Source organism: Rhinoraja longicauda, chromosome 9 (assembly GCF_053455715.1).
Source record: "Rhinoraja longicauda isolate Sanriku21f chromosome 9, sRhiLon1.1, whole genome shotgun sequence".
NCBI classification, from domain to species: Eukaryota; Metazoa; Chordata; class Chondrichthyes; order Rajiformes; family Arhynchobatidae; genus Rhinoraja; species Rhinoraja longicauda.
The window spans coordinates 9,286,743-9,308,191 of NC_135961.1; positions in this window are offsets into that span (position 1 = coordinate 9,286,743).

A 21,449-nucleotide genomic window follows, 5' to 3' on the forward strand; every position below is an offset into this window, starting at 1 on the left:
GTCTTGGCAAATCCACACTCTGTGAAGAGGTGGGCCACCGTCTCCTCTCCATAGCAGCCGTCCCGAGGGCAGCGTGCACTGGTAGTGAGGTTCCGGCGGTGCAGGAAGGATCTGACTGGGAGGGCTCCCTTCACCACCAGCCAGGTCAGGTCTTGGTGCTTGTTGGTGAGTTCTGGCGATGAGGCATTTTGCCAGACAAGCTGGGCAGTCTGCTCTGGGAACCACGCCACAGGATCCATGGAGTCATTTCCCTGCAGTGCCTGCAGGACGTTCCGTGCTGACCACTGCCCGATGGACTTGTGGTCAAAGGTGTCTCTGTCCTTACTCATCTTTGAAATGCTCGTCACCAGTTCACACGCCACCCCTCTCACACTATCAGTGTAAGGAGCCTCACCCGAAAGGCAGGTCGAGAACGAATGCATGAATCCTGTGATAACTTACAGAAAAGAATGAGCTCTTCTGGACTTCAATTGCTGCCTCACATGGTGGAGATCAAATGTATGACTTTAGTACTTGAAGAGAAATAACACTGAAAATACTATAAATGTTTAATTACTATTGAAACCAATGTGTGAACTACAGGCACTGATGCTAAATTATGTTATGTTAAAGAAAACTTTAAAACAATACACAAAGATCAGGCAAGACTATCAAGAGCGCCAAATAGAGTGATCACTGGGAACAATCTAGGAGATTGCACAACGAAGAAATATTCATCTACTTATATACTGAATTTTCCTTTGATGTTTTGTTCATTGTAGAAGGCACTTTAGAACTTATCCTGAGGTTTCCTCTAAGAGGAGTGAGAGGCTGGGAGGGAGGCCGTATCAAAGTCTCCATATGTATTTGCATTTGCCCTATTACATACATACACCGATTAGCCAAAACATTATGCAGGTGAAGTGAATAACATTGATTATCTTGTTACAATGCCATGATCTTCATTGATAAATCCCAGCAGCAACAATCCTGATCATTGCTTGGGAACCCAGAGGCTCTGACATGAGTGAGGAGATTGCCGTTTTAATGAAAAAGGCAATGGGCACACCTTCTACGCGAGGGGTAAACTTAAAGAGGAACTCTGACTTGACGTAGTGAGCTGTGACACCAGGAATAAAATGAGCCCACAATGTAAGGCATAGCAAATGAAAGTGCTGGTTGTAAAAGGCATCAAAGGGTGATACCAATTAGGTCAAATTGAGGGTTATTACACTAATGAAATATATTCATGTTCCTTCATGGTGCAATTATAGGAGTAGTAACAATCCATTCACATGATAATGTAATCATGAACCTATTGTTTAGGTTATAAATAGTCTTGAGTAAGGTATGAACATGTTGAGATATGTCTGTAAGTTGCATTCAGAAACACGAATGCTGGTTATTTGTAGAATAAGAAGCTAAAAAGAATAACAATTAGGTCTTCCATATTAATGAAAAGGAAATGGTGTTTTGGTATTCTGCATTGCAAAGCTGATTACACAAATGATATGCTTGACATGAGTCGGATGTGTAGGAAAATAACTGCAGATGCTGGTTCAAATTGAAGGTAGATACAAGGTAGATGTCCTCATTCCTTAGGAAACGAGGGTTCCCCTCTTCCATTATAGATGAGGCTCTCACTAGGGTCTCCTCTATATCCCGCAGCTCTGTTCTTGCTCCCCCTCTCCCCATTCGTAACAAGGATAGAGTCCCCCTTGTCCTCACCTTCCACCCCATCAGCCGTCGTATACAACAAATTATCCTCCAACATTTCCGTCAACTCCAATGGGATCCCACCACTGGCCACATCTTCCCGTCTCCTCCCCTTTCTGCTTTCTGCAGAGACCATTCCCTCCGTAACTCCCTGGTCCACTCGTCCCTTCCTACCCAAACCACTCCCTCCCCAGGAACTTTCCCCTGCAACCGCAGGAGATGCAACACCTGTCCCTTTACCTACCCCATCGACTCCATCCAAGGACCCAAACAGTCTTTCCAGGTGAGGCAGAGGTTCACCTGCACCTCCACCAACCTCATCTATTGTATCCGCTGTTCCACATGTCAACTTCTCTACATCGGCGAGACCAAACGCAGGCTCGGCGATCGTTTCGCTCAACACCTTCGCTCAGTCCGCCTTAACCAACCTGATCTCCTGGTGGCTCAGCACTTTAACTCCCCCTCCCACTCCCAGTCTGACCTTTCTGTCATGGGCCTCCTCCAGTGCCATAGTGAGGCCCAGCGCAAATTGGAGGAACAGCGTCTCATATTTCGCTTGGGCAGTTTACGCCCTAGCGGTATGAACATTGACTTCTCCAACTTCAGATAGTTCCTCTGTCCCTCTCTTTCCCCTCCCCCTTCCCAGTTCTCCCACTAGTCTTCCTGTCTCCAACTACATCCTATCTTTGTCCCGCCCCCTCCCCTGACATCAGTCTGAAGAAGGGTCTCGACCCGAAATGTCACCCATTCCTTCTCTCCTGAGATGCTGCTCTTTCCCGCTGAGTTACTCCAGCATTGTGTGTCCAGCATGGTGTTACAAGAACGTATAATGAACCGTCGAGAGTTTTCCAGCTTTAGTTTCTTTTATGTATATAGCTAACATGGCACTATAGTCTTTAACTCAAATCAAACAAACATAGATGCTGGAGGCTCAGTTCAGATGAAAGGCCATCACGATGAAACTTTAACTCTTTTTCCACAAACACTGCATGATCTGCTGAATATCCTCGCATTTTCTTCAAACATTTTCTACTTTACATTCAGCATCATAATATTAGTTTCGTTTATAGAGATACAGCGCGGAAACATAGAAACATAGAAACATAGAAAATAGGTGCAGGAGTAGGCCATTCGGCCCTTCGAGCCTGCACCGCCATTCAATATGATCATGGCTGATCATCCAACTCAGTATCCCATACCTGCCTTCTCTCCATACCCCCTGATCCCTTTAGCCACAAGGGCCACATCTAACTCCCTCTTAAATATAGCCAATGAACTGGCCTCAACTACCTTCTGTGGCAGAGAATTCCACAGATTCACCACTCTCTGTGTGAAAAAAAACGTTCTCATCTCGGTCCTAAAAGACTTCCCCCTTATCCTTAAACTGTGACCCCTTGTTCTGGACTTCCCCAACATCGGGAACAATCTTCCTGCATCTAGTTTGCCCAACCATTTCAGAATTTTGTATAAGATACTTCGGCCCACCGAGTCTGCACCGACCAACGATCCCCGCACATTAACACTATCCGACACACCCTAGGGACAATTTACACTTATACCAAGTATACAAACCCAAGCCAATTAACCTGCAATCCTACACGTCTTTGGAGAGTGGGAGGAAACCGAAGATCTCCGGAGAAAACCCACGCGGTCACGGCGAGCACGTACAAACTCCGTACAGACAGCACCCGTCGTTGGAATCAAACCCGGGTCTCCGGCGCTGCAAGCACTATAAGGCAGCAACTCTACTGCTGTGCCACTGTGGCACCCACTTATATAGTGACAGCAAATTATTTCCAGTGGATATAAATAATAAATAGATATGTATTTTGGTGATATCTTTCATTGCTCATTATTGGTGCTGGTTTTACCATCGTCACTCTCCCGAAATTAACCAAGATGTAAAAGAATAAGGAATTTTGAACAAGCAATTTTTTCAAGCATAACTTGAGTTTATGTTATCTTTAACTCTGGTTTAAAAGCATGATGCTAGAAACTGGCATGGCCAATAAATCTTGCCACGGCTCCTTTCGACATAATGAGCCAGTTGCTGCCACGTGCCCATTGGGGAGGGATGGGAGGGAGGGTGGGAGGGAGGGAGGGGGGGAGGGAGAGGGGAGTGGGGGGGGGAGAGGGGAAGGGGGAGTGGGGTAGGTGCTGCACCAATGCAGGAGAGGTTTGGGGCCATCAGGTCCACTTGGTGTAGTGTCCCTCGAAACCTATCCTATCCACATTACACTATTCTCGTGTTACTTTCAATATTCAAATATTTAAAGATATTAAATTCACAAAGCAACTGATTAATGTATGCCAATAGTTGTAATGATTTGTTTCAGTAATCCTTGTTATTCAAAATCAGGTTGCTTACAGGTGGAACTCCAAACATCGATTATAAATATTTATACGTTTTTGGCAAACCAAATATCAGTTTCATTAATAAAACTGCACCAATACCACTCCTAAATATGTCACAGATTTAATTAAAAATAAATAAAAGTAAAATAAAAGTGTCCTATGATGCTGCCCAGTTGTGGTAGTTCACGGAAAAATTTATTTTTGTGAATCGAGAAATAACAAAAGAAACCCATTTTTAGAAAATCTGCTCAATTTCAAGGCCAATTTGTGACAAGTTTCCTTATTACATCCAAACCTAACTCCACCCTGTTGTATTTTGTAATGGCCTTATTAAAATCCATTAAGTATTTTTTGACTAATCATTGTCATTTGTCAAATTTGCTTAAGAAAACACCCGAATAGCTGCTCAGAATGTGAACTGGCACTCGCCATTTAGAATGTACAAGTTTCCTAAGATCTTGCAGTTAAAGCACTGATTAGAGTCAATACATTCATGTTCATGAATGACATTCTATTACATAATTTAACAGATAAAAAGAGCTGAATTACCTTACCCGCATGAGACACAGCTAAGATGAGACTGCATTACGCCGGTGGATTAGATTTGTATTTGCTCTTTTTTAGTTTATCATATATATACAGCCGGAAACAGGCCTTTTCGGCCCACCAAGTCCGTGCCGCCCAGCGATCCCCGTACATTAACACTATCCTACACCCACTAGGGACAATTTTTACATTTACCCAGCCAATTAACCTACATACCTGTACGTCTTTGGAGTGTGGGAGGAAACCGGAGATCTCGGAGAAAACCCACGCAGGTCACGGGGAGAACGTACAAACTCCTTACAGTGCAGCACCCGTAGTCAGGATCTAACCTGAGTCTCCGGCGCTGCATTCGCTGTAAAGCAGCAACTCTACCGCTGCGCTACCGTGCCGCCCCGTTTAGTTTGGAGATGCAGCTCGGAAACAGGCCCTACGGCCCATTGAATACCGACCAATGATACCCGCACACTAACACTATCCTACATACACTGGGAACAATTTACACTAATATCAAACCAATTAACCTACAATCCTGTGCGTCTTTGGAGTTTGGGAGGAAACTCACGCAGATCACGGGAAGAACACACAAAATCCATACAGATAGCACCCGTAGTCGGGATCGAACCTGGTTCTCCGGCGCTGCAAGCACTGTAAGGCAGCAACTCTACCGCAGCGCCACCGTGCTGCCCTGTATGGCAGAAGTTTAAAGAACATTTTTCAATGTTACCTTCAAACTGTTTTTTTCTTTGCTGTCTTTCCAAAACAGGTAGGGTTGTACTGTGTTTTGCAAGATGGATCAAGTAATTGTGATACATTTGATGACAATTAAAAATAAATTAACTCTTTTTCTTCCCAGTGCAATCATCACTATAACCTTCTGCAATATTCAAGGATTATAATCTTACACTTAATATGTCACCCTAATCAAACAATATTACCCAATGTATATCTTATTTAAAAAACACACTAACACCCAACTCATCAATCACAGAGTTGAATAAACGATTTTATTTAAAAGCCTTAAATAGTACAATGAATAAGTTAATTTTGTTCACAGATGAATTTTTATTAGCTTAAGGAATTAAGATAAGGTGGTGCATGTGGCTGGTGTTGAGCTGGTGACACTTATTGTTGGAGCCAGGCTTTTGTCAAAAGTTCCTGATGTTTTTTTATTGTCACTTCTCAGCTACCCTCAGTTTCAAAAAGCAGAATGAAATGCCGAATAACATATGTTGCTGCTGTTTGCAAATCTTTAAAAGTGACTTGAATAACAAAAGAACATATTTTATGAAAGCATAAATTAGAACGACGGAACTTCACTGAATGAGGCATGAGAATGTACCGCAATTATTCATGTGTATTCGTGCCTCACGTTCTGTTATGGTTCCATTAGGATTCATTTTTTCTTAACTGAGACTGAAGTGATTCTGTTCATGCTGCCTTCATTATGCAGCTCAGCTTGGGATATGTAAACAGAATTTTTACTGAATAAGCAACTTTCAATGCAATTTTTTAGACATCTACCATCAGCTTGAATAAAACTGGAGGTCTAATTTCACCAAGATAGGGAACAAAGTATGACATTTGCAACACTCTCAGACAAAGTATAATACAACTAATAAGGTCACTTGTAATGGTAAACGGGATATTTATGTAAGCTCAACCGAGGAAATAGATGACAACTAAAATTGGCTTCAATGGTATTAGTGATTGTCACTTACTGTAGGTTCCCTCCAGCAGTTCATAAATAACTTCAACACTAAATGGCTCCAAAACATTACATTTTATAAAATTATGAACATGAATCAATTCAATAAAAAAAGATGATGATAAATAAACTTTTAATTCCCAGAATTGTCACAGAGTCATAGAGTGATACAGTATGGAAACAGGCCCTTTGGTCCAACTTGCCCATACCGGCCAACATGTCCCAGCTACAGAACACAAGTCCCACCTGCCCATGTTTGCTCCATATTCCTCCAAACCTGTCCTATCCATGTACCTGTCTAACTGTTTCTTAAACGTTGGGATAGACCCAGCCTCAACTACCTCCTCTGGCAGCTTGTTCCATACACCCACCACCCTTTGTGTGAAAAAGTTACCCCTTAGATTCCTATTAAATCTTTTCCCCTTCACCTTAAACCCATGTTCTCTGGTCCTCGATTCACCTACTCTGGGCAAGAGACTCTGTGCATCCAATTAAATTTTTCAATTTTACTATGTACTGATATTTTAGTCTTAGAATGCAAAACCATATCAGCCCAAAGATATTGTGCTTGCTTTTTCAGGAGATATCATGAAGGCATGCTTGTTATTGTCTTGCCTTGGATATTGTGTAATTCTAGTAGACGACTTAACAGCAGGAGGCCATTTGACCCATTGTGTCTGTGCCAGCTCTTTGATGAAGCTGTTCAATTAGTGCCTCTGCCTGTTCTTTCCCTGACACTAGATTGGCTGTTGCGGGAAGAAATAAGAGACCCATTTTTAATTCTACTTTCATACAAAATTCCACTCACATCATTTCAATACTAATTAAATATTAATTGTAAGCTAATAGACCATGAGCTCAAAAGTAATAAGAATTTAAGAATAATTATTCCTCAGGGATCAGCTGGAAATCTTTAAACATGAATTTGTCAGGATATGAGACGGCGGTGGGTATAAAGCTGGAGTAGCACGAGGTTGTGTTTTTTTTCAATGGTCACTTATTATTTGTCTATTTTAATTCACTTGATCTTGGACCAAAGATTGATCCAATGCAGGAGGTGGCCATTTGGCCCAGTGAGCCAATGTCAGCTATTTGAATTCAAATGAATCCACTTACTTATTCCTTTCCTGTCATTCTATGCACGCTGGCGCAGCGGTAGAGTTGCTGCCTTACATCGCTGGCATCGCTGGAGACCCGGGTTCCATCCTGATGACGGGTGTTTGTCTGTACGGAGTTTGTACGTTCTCCCCTTGACCGGGTGGGTTGTCTCCGAGTTCTTTAGTTTCTTCCCACACTCCAAAGACGTACAGGTTTGTAGGTTAATTAGCTTGGTGTAAGTTTAACTTGCCCTTTGAAGGTATGTCCACTTTGAAGAAGTTCTCCTCCTCTCTTCGACGAGAGTTTAGCAACATGCTCTCTCGCTGCTCCCCCTCTGTGATTTCTCCTGCCCTCCTACTCTACGACCAAAGCCCTTTTTTTGTCCCTGACATCAGTCTGAAGAAGGGTCTCGACCAGAGATGCTGCCTGATCTGCTGAGTTACTCCAGCATTTTGTGAATAAATACCTTCGATTTGTACCAGCATCTGCAGTTATTTTCTTATATAACTTGCCCCTAGTGTGTGTAGGATAATGTTAATGTGCAGGGATCGCTGGTCGGGGCGGATTCTGTGGGCCGAAGGGCCTGTTTCTGCCCTGTATCTCTAAACTAAACTAAACTAAACTATATATGTTTTTGAACATTGTTAATAAATCTTTCAGTAAGCTCTCTCTATCACAATAACTCACTTGTAAAGTGAAAATATCTTCTCAAGGTATTTTTCTGTTCTTTTGTCAATTACCTTAATACTGCATTATCTGCTTCCTGACCTTTTTACACCTAAGTATCTACCCCGTCAGAGCTATTTACGATTTTTGAACATCCTCTTAATCTGATTGTTGCACCAGCCCCAGCTTCTCCAGGCTCTTTTCAAAGAGAAGGTCAAGAGTCCTAGTGCCAGACGAGGTCGGGACGTAGCCTCGAACGGCGTCGGGCCGAAGACGGAGCATAGAGGACGAGGTTGGGTCAACGTGGATAGGCTGCTTGGCCAAGAAGAAAGGGGGGTGTCGCTGAGAACAAAGGGGGGCCCGGTGTGGGGGGTCGCTGAGAACAAAGGGGGGCCCAGTGTGGGGGAGCACTGAGATTTAACAGGGACTCAGCATGGAGAGGACAAGGAAGGGATGAGTACGTTCTGTACCTTTCTCGGCGCCAATGCGATGACTCTTTTGTGTACTTTGTATGCAAAAGCAACGAATTTCACTGCACTGAGCTAGGTACAAGGGACAATAAAGTATCATCATCACACCATTCAATATCATTTGCACCCATCCTGAATACGGTGCTGGAAACTGAACTTTATATTCTAATGAATATCTAACCCTACCATTGTACCATATTTCAAGATTAATAATACCTAGGATCCTGTAACATTCTTTTTCAATGGACATTCTGAAATTGTTTTGAAACTTCAGAGATTTCTAGACAAACAGACTATTAATCTGCACTCACATTCATTAAAGGGCCTGTCCCACTTAGGCAATTTTAAGGCGACTGCCGGCGACTAGGCTGTCGCCGAATGTTGGCCGGGGTGTTGCGGGCATGATCGTGAGGAGTCTTCAATGAATCGTAGCAGATCTTGGCGCGTCACGGAAAAAAATTCCAGATAGAAATTTCTCAGCGACAGCTGGCTTGTCGCCAGGTATCGTAGCATATTGCGGGCGCTGTCGCATGCTGTCCCCAGGTTTGCTAGGTTGTCGCAGATGCATTTATAAGCACATAATATTAAATTAAGAAAAGGCATTTGAAGATACCAGAAGATAGTTGTGTTTAACCAATTTATTTACCGTCAGGACATTTGACAGGTAGATTGGAGGCAACAGTTTGACGGTCAGGTAAGCGTGGGAATTTTGCGATGTTTCCGAGACGGTGTAATCTCTTAGCCAGGTGCTAGTTTCACAAAAAAGTAACTTGTATCGACCTGACTCGGCATTGTCGTGGTCATTGTCGTGGGGTAAAAGAAAATTTCAGCGATCTGCTACGAGTTTGACAGTTGCCGGCAGTCGCCTTAAAAATGGCCTAAGTGGGACAGGCTCTTAATTCATCTTTTTTTCAGGATCTGGACATCACTGGCAAGGCTAACATTTATTGCTCATGGGTGGTGAAGGGATTCCCAAAACAATGGAATATAGTTGAGATGGGCAAAAAATACTGGTTTGGTCAGTGTTATCCTGCATCACCCAACACAAAACCAGCCTATTTCTTATTCAACATGTGCAGTATAAAAGAGCTGACGATAAGTGTAGGATGGAACTGCAGATGCTAGTTTACACCGAAGATAGACACAAAATGCTGGAGTAACTCAGCGGGACAGGCAACATGTCTGGAGAGAAGGAATGGGTGACGTTTCAGGTCGAGACCCTTCTTCAGACTTCTTCAGGGTCTGAAGAAGTGTCTCGACCCGAAACATCACTCATTCCTGCTCTCCGGAGATGCTGCCTGTCCCGCTGAGTTACTCCAGCATTTTGTGTCTATAATATTTGTTGGTGCTTGCTTACTGAGACTTGCAGTGCAATAGCTCTTGTGCAGCAGAATAATAGCCATTCAGCCCAGTCCGTGAAGGCTGGTTTTGAACCTCGAACCATCATTTCCCTTCCAACAATGAATAATAACACTCAATAACTTTATCACTCTTACATTAATCCAAATGGTACGGATCCATTTACCCCGATGTGCATCTATACCACTCCACCTGCTTCACATTGATGCCTGTGACTGAAAGTTCCACATTCTCACCATTGTCAAAGAATTTTCTGTTTTTTAAAAATGTAATACTTGGTGACCATTTTGCATATGTGCCCTGTTTTCTTTATTGTTTTTCCACAAATGGAAACATTTGCTCTTTGCCTACTTGTCCAAAGCCTTAGTATAATCTTTAATGATTAATATTAGACAATCATCCCGATCACCCAGCCTCCTTTCAAAAGTAAAGCCAATAAATCTGTCCTTCCTTTCCTGACAGAAGGACCTCTGGATCCTTGTCTAATCCTTGTGGAAAATGAACGCATCCATTCCAGATACACGAAGAAGGACATTTATCCTGATATTTTTTTTAAACGATATCTGCCTCAGACACTAAAAGGGCTATATGATAACTCACGAAGCATTCTTTCGCTAACGACATTTGAATAAATAAACAGAAGCAATTCCTTTTAACTCCCTCTGCCCCCCCACCCCCTTTCCTGCAATTCACAGCATTCTTTTTCAGTATATTTGACAGGTAGAGGAATGATGCATCTATCTATGTAAGTGAACTGTAATCATGTTAAATTGAACATGTGTACGTATATATTACTCTTAAGGTGTCACCAGAAGTTCACCGACAAGTGCCAAATGAAGCTGAAGATCTTAGTTTAGTTTAGTTTAGTTTAGTTTAGTTTAGTTTAGTTTAGAGATACAGCGTGGAAACAGGCCGATCAAATCCGCACCAACCAGTGATCCCCACACATTAACACTATCCTACACGAGGGACAATTTCACATTTATACCAAACCAATTAGCCTACAAACCTGTACAGCTTTGGAGTTTGGGAGGAAACCGAAGTTCTCAGAGAAAACCCACACGGTCACGGGGAGAACATACAAACTCCGTACATACGGCACCCGTAGCCAGGATCGACCCCGGGTCCCTGGAGCTGTAAACGCTGTAAGGTAGCAACTCTACCGCTGGTCCAATGTGCTGCCCCTATCTTGCACTAATTCATTTCTTGGTGATAGACATAAAGGTTAAAAGCAAAGTTTTAAAATGCTAGATTTTGGACACCGTGCAAACAGTCTCTCAGAACATGTTCTCTCACAGTAAGTTATATGTTATATCATTTAAGCCCATGATCTGCTCAGATCTATTTTACAGTCTCCACAAGTGACAGAGAAACATATTTGTCATGACATGACTGCTGAGTCAAATAAAACTGACAAAATAATATGGCAGTTATCACAAAAATACATTATTTATCACTTAAGCCCATTGACAGCGATGTTCAAAGAGGAACCCTCCTGTGATATTGCAAGCCAAAAATTGTTCTCTTCTTAACAACAGTTTGTATCTCTGGCAACGGTGCCTGAAACTGGGAAGAAAATCAATAGCACTTCATGAGAGAGGTCCCAGTCCTCTGCTTTTATGACGAATTTGTCAATGTGAGTGGCCATTACGACACTTTAAAGGTGTGATGTGGGAGGTTTGAACAAGAGTGAAAGGGAACCCGGTGAGAGTATTTTAGTCAAAATACAATACTTTCATCAACTTGCAATTACTTCTATGGACACCTATCCAGTTGGATGATTATTCCCGCTTGGTGGTCCACCTTGTGATCTGATGGCTCAGGATTGCCGATCGTTCTGTTTGATTTTTTTTCAGCGACCAAACGCTATCAGTCAGTATAAGAAAATAACTGCAGATGCTGGTACAAATCGAAGGTGTGTATTCACAAAATGCTGGAGTAACTCAGCAGGTCAGGCAGCATCTCAGGAGAGAAGGAATGGGTGACGTTTCGGGTTGAGACCCTTCTTTAGACTGATGTCAGGGGGGCGGGACAAAGGAAGGATATATTATCTTCCTGTCTCCACCTGTATCCTTCCTTTGTCCTGCCCCCCTGATATCAGTCTGAAGAAGGGTCTCAACCCGAAACGTCACCCATTCCTTCTCTCCTGAGATGCTGCCTGACCTGCTGAGTTACTCCAGCATTCTGTGAATAAACGCTATCAGTCATGTTGCTGTTAAAGTGAAAAATAGGCATCTGTTCGGTGATTTAAAGCTTCTGGATATCAAAGCATGTGACACCAGGCAGTAGATATACAACTTTGAAAACTGAAGTAATCTAGGGTAAGATTATTTATTAGCAAAGCAATAATGAAATAATGTATCTGAAATGATGAACTTTCCTATTAAGGTGATGGTAGTGCTATTGCAGATTAAAGGTGATTTTGTTTTATTGGAGGTGTTCATTGGAATGCATGATCTAAACTGCAGTCTTGACAAACACACAAACCAACTTCCCTCCCATTGACTTCATTTATACCTCACGCTGCCTCGGCAAGGCCAGCAGCATAATCAGGGATGAGTCGCACCCTAGCCACTCCCTCTTCTCCCCTCTCCCATCAGGCAAAAGTTATAGAAGTGTGAAAACGCACACCTCCAGATTCAGGGACAATTTCTCCCCAACTGTTATCAGGCAACTGAATCATCCTACCACAACCAGAGAGCAGTGCTGAACTACTATCTACCTCTTTGGTAACCCTTGGACTAGTCTGAAGAAGGGTCTCGACCCGAAACGTCACCCATTCCTTCTCTCCTGAGATGCTGCCTGACCTGCTGAGATACTCCAGCATTTTGTGAATAAATACCTTTGATTTGTACCAGCATCTGCAGTTATTTTCTTATACTTCTTGGACTATCCTTGGTCAGACTTTGCTGGCTTTACCTTGCACTAAACGTTAATCCATTATCATGTATATCCACTGTATACACTGTAAATGGAACAATTATATTGTTTTTCTGCTGACTGGTTAACATGCAACAAAAGATTTTCACTGTACCTCGGTACAGGTGACAATAAACAAAACTGAACTGAGCATTAACTATCATATATTGCACCGAGAATGAGTTTTTGCCACTAAAGATGCTTTACTTAATTGATCCCCAATGTCAATTTTCCTGCAGCCATTTGGTGCCATTTTCAATTGACTATGCTCTAATGCTGGTGCCTACAGCTCTGACCTACTCAGGCTCCAATACTCATGTCATAAGGTCATAAGGAATAGGAGTAGAATTAGACCATTCGGCCCATCAAGTCTACTCTGCCATTCAATCATGGCTGATCTATCTCTCCCTCATAACCCCATTCTCCTGCCTTCTCCCCATAACCCCTGATACCCGTACTAATCAAGAATCTATCTCTGCCTTAAAAATATCCACTGACTTGGCCCCCACAGCCTTCTGTGGCAAAGAATTCCACAGATTCACCTCGCTCTGACTAAAGAAATTTCTCCTCATCTCCTTCCTAAAACACTGGACACGCTAGAGGCAGGAAACATGTTCCCGGTGTTGGGGGAGTCCAGAACCAGGGGCCACAGTTTAATAATAAGGGGTAGGCCATTTAGAACGAAGATGAGGAAAAACTTTTTCACTCAGAGGGTTGTACATCTGTGGAATTCTCTGCCTCAGAGGCCAATTTTCTGGATGCTTTCAAGAGAGACTTCGATAGAGCTTTTAATTAAAGTGGAGTCAGGGGGGTATGGGGAGAGGGCCGGAACGGGGTACTGACTGTGGATGATCAGCCATGATCACATTGAATGGTGGTGCTGGCTCGAAGGGTCGAATGGCCTCCTCCTGCACCTATTGTCTATTGTCTATAACATCCTTTAATTCTGAGGCTAAGACCTCTAGTCCTAGTCTCTCCGACTTGGGGCAACATCCTCTCCACATCCACTCTATCCAAGCCTTTCACTATTCTGTACGTTTCAATGAGGTCCCCCCTCATGCTTCTAAAGCATCCGGATCAAGGCCGCAAGCTCTCTTCCTGCAGGCCATCAACAAGTCATTCATTGCTTCTTTTTTGTTCTTTTATCACAGATATCTTGTCAATGTCTTCTTGGAACTTAAGCTATCTCTTTCACAAAATAGGAGCTTTTCAAATGCAGTCCTACGCTTCTTTCTAGCATTATATCCTATCCTTTTTCCTCTTTGTTAACGTTGTACAGAGATATGCTCCTGTAGAACACCATGTCCACACCTGAGAATTCAAAACTGCATAAGTGCTACCAACTCCAGACAGGTTGAAAGCTGTGTGCAAAGTAGAAATGCAATATCATATCATATCATCATATCATATATATATACAGCCAGAAACAGGCCTTTTCGGCCCACCAAGTCCGTGCCGCCCAGCGATCCCCGTACACTAACACTATCCTACACCCACTGGGGACATTTTTTACATTTACCCAGCCAATTAACCTACATACCTGTACGTTTTTGGAGTATGTAAATACTTTGCACAGCATTGTTCAAGCTGAGGTGATCCCAACTTACATTTTAACACATACTTTAGGCTTACAGTTCTTAATCTCAGCTGCTCCCTGATGGTTCTGGCAGTGTGAAACATGGATAGCAAACACATTCAGAACTGCAGTTACATCGTCTTTCCTCGCTGTATTCTCTAATTCAATGGCTGTACACTCAATAGGTGATCGGGAAAGCACCAAAATAGTTTCAGTTCAGTTTCGTTTAGTTTAAGAGGTACAGTGCAGAAACAGGCCCTTCGGCCCACCGAGTCCGCAGCGACCAGCGATTCCCGCACATTAACACTAGCCCTACACACACTAGGGACAGTTTACACTTATACTAAGCCAATTAACCTATAAACATGTACGTCTTTGGAGTGTGGGAGGAAACCGATGCAGGTCACGGGGAGAATGTACAAACTCCTTACAGACAAGCACCCCGTAGTCAGGATGGAACCTGGGTCTCTGGTGCTGTGAGGCAGTAGCTCTACTGACCGCTATGCCACTGTACTGCCCTTACATAGTTATTTTTCAAATTCATGCAGGCTGTTAGGCTGTACTATGTGCTTAAGGTGTCTGTCCTGATTTCACATTAAAAACATGTCAATAGTGGTGTTAAAATTCAAGGCCGTGTTGCAAGAGTTGACCTGTGAAGATCAATAACAATGTTCACAAAGAAGATTTGTGGTTCATCCTGTATGTGCTTTTCTTCTCCAATTAATTTGGCGAGTAGACATGCCTTGTATTTACTTATTAAAATGGCCACTGGCTGTGAAAGAAATTGTCTGTGCAATGATGCATTTCATGCCTTCCTGCCACAGAACTTAGACTTTATTGTTTCTTCGCAGGTACTTTTAATGACTATCTCAGGAACAATTTAATTTAGTTTAGTTTAGTTTAGCGATACAGCGTGGAAACAGGCCCTTCAGCCCACCGAGACTGCACCAACCAGCGATCCCCGCACATTAACGCTATCCCACACACACAAGGGACAATTTACACTTATACCAAGCCAATTAACCTACAACCCTGTATGTCTTTGGAGTGTGGGAGGAAACTGAAGATCTCGGAGAAAACCCACGCGGTTACGGGGAGAACGTACAAACTCCGTACAGACAGCACCTGTAGTCGGGATCGAACCTGGGTCTCCGGCGCTGCAAGCGCTGTAAGGCAGCAACTCTACCGCTGCGCCACCTTGCCACCCACCCTTAAACGTATTTCTTTGTCAGAGCTGTTATTTGGCCTAAACACGATTTAAAGTTTCCTTAACAAAACATTACATTTCTCCTTAGAGCGGTGGCGTGTTTATCCCTCCTTGCAAGAATGAGCATAGCTGGCCGCAGAGAGAAAGAGCAAAATTCCCCTTGTATGTTTGACATAATACCTAGGGCCAGTTGAGAGATAAATCGCACCCCCCCCCCCCCCCCCCCTCATCTTTCCTGCCCACCTCTGACTTCCCCACACCGAATGGCATAGCTCATGGCATGACATTATCTGGCAGGGAATCATAGTAGTGGGTGTAGAGTGTTTTTTGGAATGGTGGGATTGGGACCCTACTACCATGTAGTGTGATCCAAGTGACCAGTGCAGAAGCATTCATGGAGGCATTTATTAAGCAAGTGATAGAGAAGAAGTTCAGAAAAATGGGAGGCGACGTGATTGCAACATATGAGATCCTGAGAGATCTTTTCTAGGTAGAGATGATTTTATAGGTATCTTAAGTGTAAAAGGGAAGAGGGGAGGGGGCAAAGAATAGGTCCACTGAAAGAACCACAAAAAGATGGGAGAGATATTAAATTAATACCTCTTATCTGTTTTTACTGAAGAGAATATAATGGAAGCTAAGGAATTGAGGCAGAGGCATTGTGTTGTCTTAGATTACAGGAAGGATTCGAAGGGTATTGTTGATCGTTGCTTTTCTGATTGAACTGCCACAGTGCTGGGTTCACTGCTGTTCATTATCCACATTAATGATTTGGACAGTAAAACGCAGTTAGGATTGTAAGGAAATTTAATAAAACGCAGTTAGGATTGCAAGGAAATTTACAGATGACACCAGGATGGATGGCATAGTGAGTGCACAGTGGGAAGGTTCATCCCAGTTTACAACAAGACCTAGAGTAGAGGGGGAAGTTGGGCCAAGGAATGGCAAATGAAATTTAACTCCAACAAGTGTGAGGCATTGGAGTTGGTACGTCAAAGCAGGGCACAACCTACACAGTAAATGGAAGAGCCTGAGAGAGCATTGCAGAACAGAGTGATCTGGAGGGGTACAGGTGCCTGGTTCCCTAAAAGTAGAGAGTCAGGTAGAGAGTGTGGTGAAGAAGGCTCTTGGCACATTGCCTTCATTGGGAAGAATATTGTGTGCAAAAGTTGGGATATTATGATGCAGCTGTGCAAGCCGTTGGTGAGACCATGCTTGGAGTATTGTGTGCAGCTCTGGTTGCCCAGCTGTAGTTATTTAGATTTTAGATTTAGGGATACAGCGCGGAAACAGGCCCTTCGGCCCACCGAGTCCGCGCCGCCCAGCGATCCCCGCACATTAACACACTAGGGACAATTTTTACATTTTACCCAGTCAATTAACCTACATACCTGTACGTCTTTGGAGTGTGGGAGGAAGCCGAAGATCTCGGAGAAAACCCACGCAGGTCACGGGGAGAACGTACAAACTCCGTACAGACGGCGCCCGTAGTCAGGATCAAACCTGAGTCTCAGGCGCTGCATTCGCTGTAAGGCAGCATCTCTACCGCTGCGCCACCGTGCCGCTAGTTAGGATGTCATTAAGTTGGAATGAGTTAAAAAAAGATCACCAGGATGTTACCTGGGCTTGCAAGCTTGAGCGATGGGGAGAGATTGGTAAACAGAGAGTTTTCTTTGGAGTGTTGGAGGTCGAGGGATTACCTTATTGAGGGTGTAGAAAAGCATTATGGGCATGGAAAATGAGAATGCTGGTCGTCTTTTTCCACGGGTAGAGGATTTAAAAACTAGAGGGCAAAGGCATAAGGTGATGGGAAAAGGCTTAAGAGTGATTTAAGAGGTACTGCAGAGGAAACTTTTTTCTCTCAGAGGCTACTCCATATCTGGAATGAACTGCCAGAAGAAGCTATAGAAGCAGATACGATTACAACTTTTTAAAGACATTTGGACAGATATCTGGATAGGAGGGTTTTCAAGCAGTATGGGCCAAATGAAGGCAAATGAGCCAACTTGGCCCAATATTCTAATTTGGTCAGCATGGACATGGTGGGCCGAAGGGCCTGTTTCTGTGGTCCACAAATGTATGACTCCGTGACTTCAGGATGTTTCCAAATGTGGCAGAATTGAGGACTCAGTGGCACAGTGGTAGAGTTGCCGCCTTACAGCGCCAAAGACCTGGGTTTGATCCGGACTATGGGTGCTGTCTGTACGGAGTTTGTACATTCTCCCTGTGACCACGTGGGATTCCTCCAGGTACTCTGGTTTCCTCCAACATTCCAAAGACGCACAGGTTTGTAGGTTAATTGGCTTTTGGTAAAATCGTAAATTGTCCCAAGTATGTCGGAGAGTGTTAGTGTACGGGATCACCGATCGGCAGGGTGAGCCCAAAGGCCTGTTTCTGTGCTGCATCTCTAAAGCCTAAAGTAAAAGTTTACAGTAAAAGTCTAAAAGACTGGTCGAGACAGAGACGCGTTGAATTTTTATCTTCCACAAAGGGTGTTGGAAGCAGAGTCTTTGAATAACTATAAGACAAAAAATAGATAGGTTCTTGCAAGCAGGATAAACGTTTACCAGGAATAATCTAGAATATGAAGCTGAGGTAAAAAATTAGATCAGTCATATTTGATATGCTGACTGGCTCAATCCTGCTCCAGTTTTGTACATTCACATAATAAGAAAGCAATGGTGGTAGCATAATACAGAGAAAGACAGGAGGCGGACGGTATGGAACATTAAATGGCATTGATGGTGGCACTCAGTGGTGTTTCTGTGCTGTGTGTATTTCTGTATTTGGTAATGCTATATATGAGGTCCCTAACAAGTAAGTAGATTTTACTTATGAATGCAAAACGCTGCATAGATTGAGGAAAGAGAGAGTTAGATATATCTCTTAGGGCTAACGGAATCAAGGGATATGGGGAGAAAGCAGGATCGGGGTACTGATTCTGGATGATCAGCCATCTTCTTCTTGCGTTTGAGGCAGCGTTTGAGGCAGCAGACAGCTTCTGCTGTCTCTGTTTGTTATCGTTCGCCTGACTGAGGTCAGTTGACAGGGCTCACCACGGGGAAATCAACAACGTGAGCCCCGATGGTCAGCCATGATCACAATGAATGGCGGTGCTGGCTCGAAGGGCCGAATGGCCTACCCCTGCACCTATTTTCTATGTTTCTATGTTTCTCTGAAACATTATACTTCCATGACACTTCAATCATTTTCTCAAGGACTGCTTAGCATTTTAATATTCTGGGCATGTGAAAGATTAAGGCTGGATTTCCAATTAGAGAATGGCAGAACATTAATGGACCCATCGTTCTCTTCTCCAGGTGCAAGAGCAGAAAGACAACTAAACGGAGTTTCCGCCTCACTTCCAGAGAAGTGACACCGACTGAGATAAGGCAGCTCTGTGGGATTGCATAAATCATCATAACTTCCTGTGCTGCTGAATTTTATTCCATTACCTTAAAATAATTTTAAAAGGAACCAATGTGCTGATCGGGCAGTGTCACTGATTTTTATGTCAAGAAGCTGGCTTGCACTGGAGAGCTCAAGTTTGCTTCAGCAGTTGGGTTCAATTCAGACAAAGATAAAACCCCATTACACATCATGCCAGAAAGCATTAAGCCCACAGTACATGACATATGACACCACTTTTTCAGGTTAAGAAGAGACAGGGCAGCTCATACATTCACTTTTATATCATAATTTATGCTCACGTTCACGACATCCTTATTCCACCCTGAATCTCGCAATACATCAATTCTTCAGCTGCTCATTTCTTGTGATTTTCAAAATCCAAGTGGATGGAGCTTTCATTTCAGAATTTACCTTCCTCTGAGTTTGCCTTTCTCACCACTTTTCATGCTTCTCACCTCTGCCTCGACAGATTCTTTGCTACATGTCTGAAGAAGGGTCTCGACCCAAAACGTCATCCATTCCTTCTCTCCTGAGATGCTGCCTGATCCGCTGAGTTACTCCAACATTTTGTGTCTACCTTCAATTTGAACCAGCATCTGCAGTTATTTTCCTACGATTCTTTGCTTCATGTTGCTGCCTCCCTTCACAATCAAGGCCAATATTCAAGTGTGAACCATGACCATACTTAACCCTGAGCAGCGATCTTCACAAAAGAGTTCAAATCATTCCTTATCTAACATCTACATATCAAGACTTCCGTGGACATTAGATCATTATGAGGGAATTAAACTTTAACATTCCTAGTTTAATGGGGAGTGGTACTGTGGCCTTGAGCTTGATCATGATCAAGAATACCTCTATAAAACCTCCCCAGAACTTCCTTTCCTCTAAGGAGACCAATCCCAACTTTTCCAGTCTAACCTTATCCCTGAAACCATTGAAGAAAATATTTTCTGCACGTCCCTGTGGCTTCAAATCCGTCCTCAAGTGCAATGAACAAAACTGTGGATCTGTTGCCATTTTACCTCTGTTTTCTAAAGAACAGGAATAAATCGGGCTAGATGCAGTCTCTTGAGAGGAATAGATCAGGTAGACACACAGAATCTCTTGTCCAGAGTAGGGAAATCTAGAATCAGAGGACATACATTTAAGGTGAGGGGGCAAAGATTGAACAGGAATCTGAGAGATACGTTGTTCACATAAAGAGTGGTTGTTGTATGGAACAAGCTGCCAGATGAGGTAGTTGAGGCAAGTACTATTACAATGTTTAACAAAAATGTAGACGGGTACATGGATAGGACAGATTTAGAGAGATATGGGCCATATGCAGGCAGGTGGAACTAGTGTAGATGGGACATGTTGGTAGGTGTGGGCCGAAGGGCATGTTTCCACACTGTATGACTCCGTTTGACCAAACTCCTTTGTTTACTTTACCCAATGACTCAATGGAAACCAGCTTTACAAACTGCTCAGATACAAAAAAAGAATACTTCTTTTTCTCTTGGCATTCACCAAACATATTGGTATTTGTTAGTAAAATAAGTCTAACTTTGTGCTTAGCCCTCTTTCCATTAAATCTAATTTGAATGGTAATTTCTTCCAGCATTTTGCCTGCTGGCGAAATGTTATTTCAATGCCTGAATAAAAATTAGTTACATGTGCAGCTGACTTATGTCACGGAATCAGGAATACGGGGCACGCTGGAGAATGAAACTGTTGAGTGATCAATAAAAGATATATCACTTGTTCCTTACTTGGCAATATGCCCAAATTAGTATCCTTAATAAGTTAACTAAAACACTGACTGCTTCAAATACAGACTGAAGCTGAAATAATTCTATAATGAGAAAGTAACTGTCTTATAAATGAGTATATCTTCGGGAAGATTGGCTGACTGCACTTTTCACTCAAAGCAATATACCTCTGAGCAGCAATTTAATCAGCTGGGTAAATGAAGATCACGACCTTTTCAAGAATATTGTTTAGAAAATAACTTAACAGCTCCACTTTGTCAGCCTGAACAATACTGAGTTAGATGTTAATTGAAGAACTTCATTAAAGGTTAACCCTTTTCACGCCGAATCTAATTAAATTTGATTTCTGAAGATAAGACACAAAATGCTGGAGTATCTCAGTGGGACAGGCAGCATCTCTGGAGAGAAGGAACGGGTGACGTTGCAAGTCGAGGCCCTTCCTCAGGGGATAGGGGAACTAAAGATCACCCATTCCTTCTCGTCAGAGATGCTGCCTGTCCTGCAGAGTGCTCCAGAATGTTGTGTCTATTTTCAGTTTAAACCAGCATCTGCAGTTCCTTCCTATAAATTTGATTTCTTCTTGTTATCCTCAAATCTTTCTGGCAATACATCACCGGTTCAAATATGCTGGTGAATCGAGGTAATTTTATGTGGTGTGCATAGGATTGCAGACCAAGCTGCCTCAGGG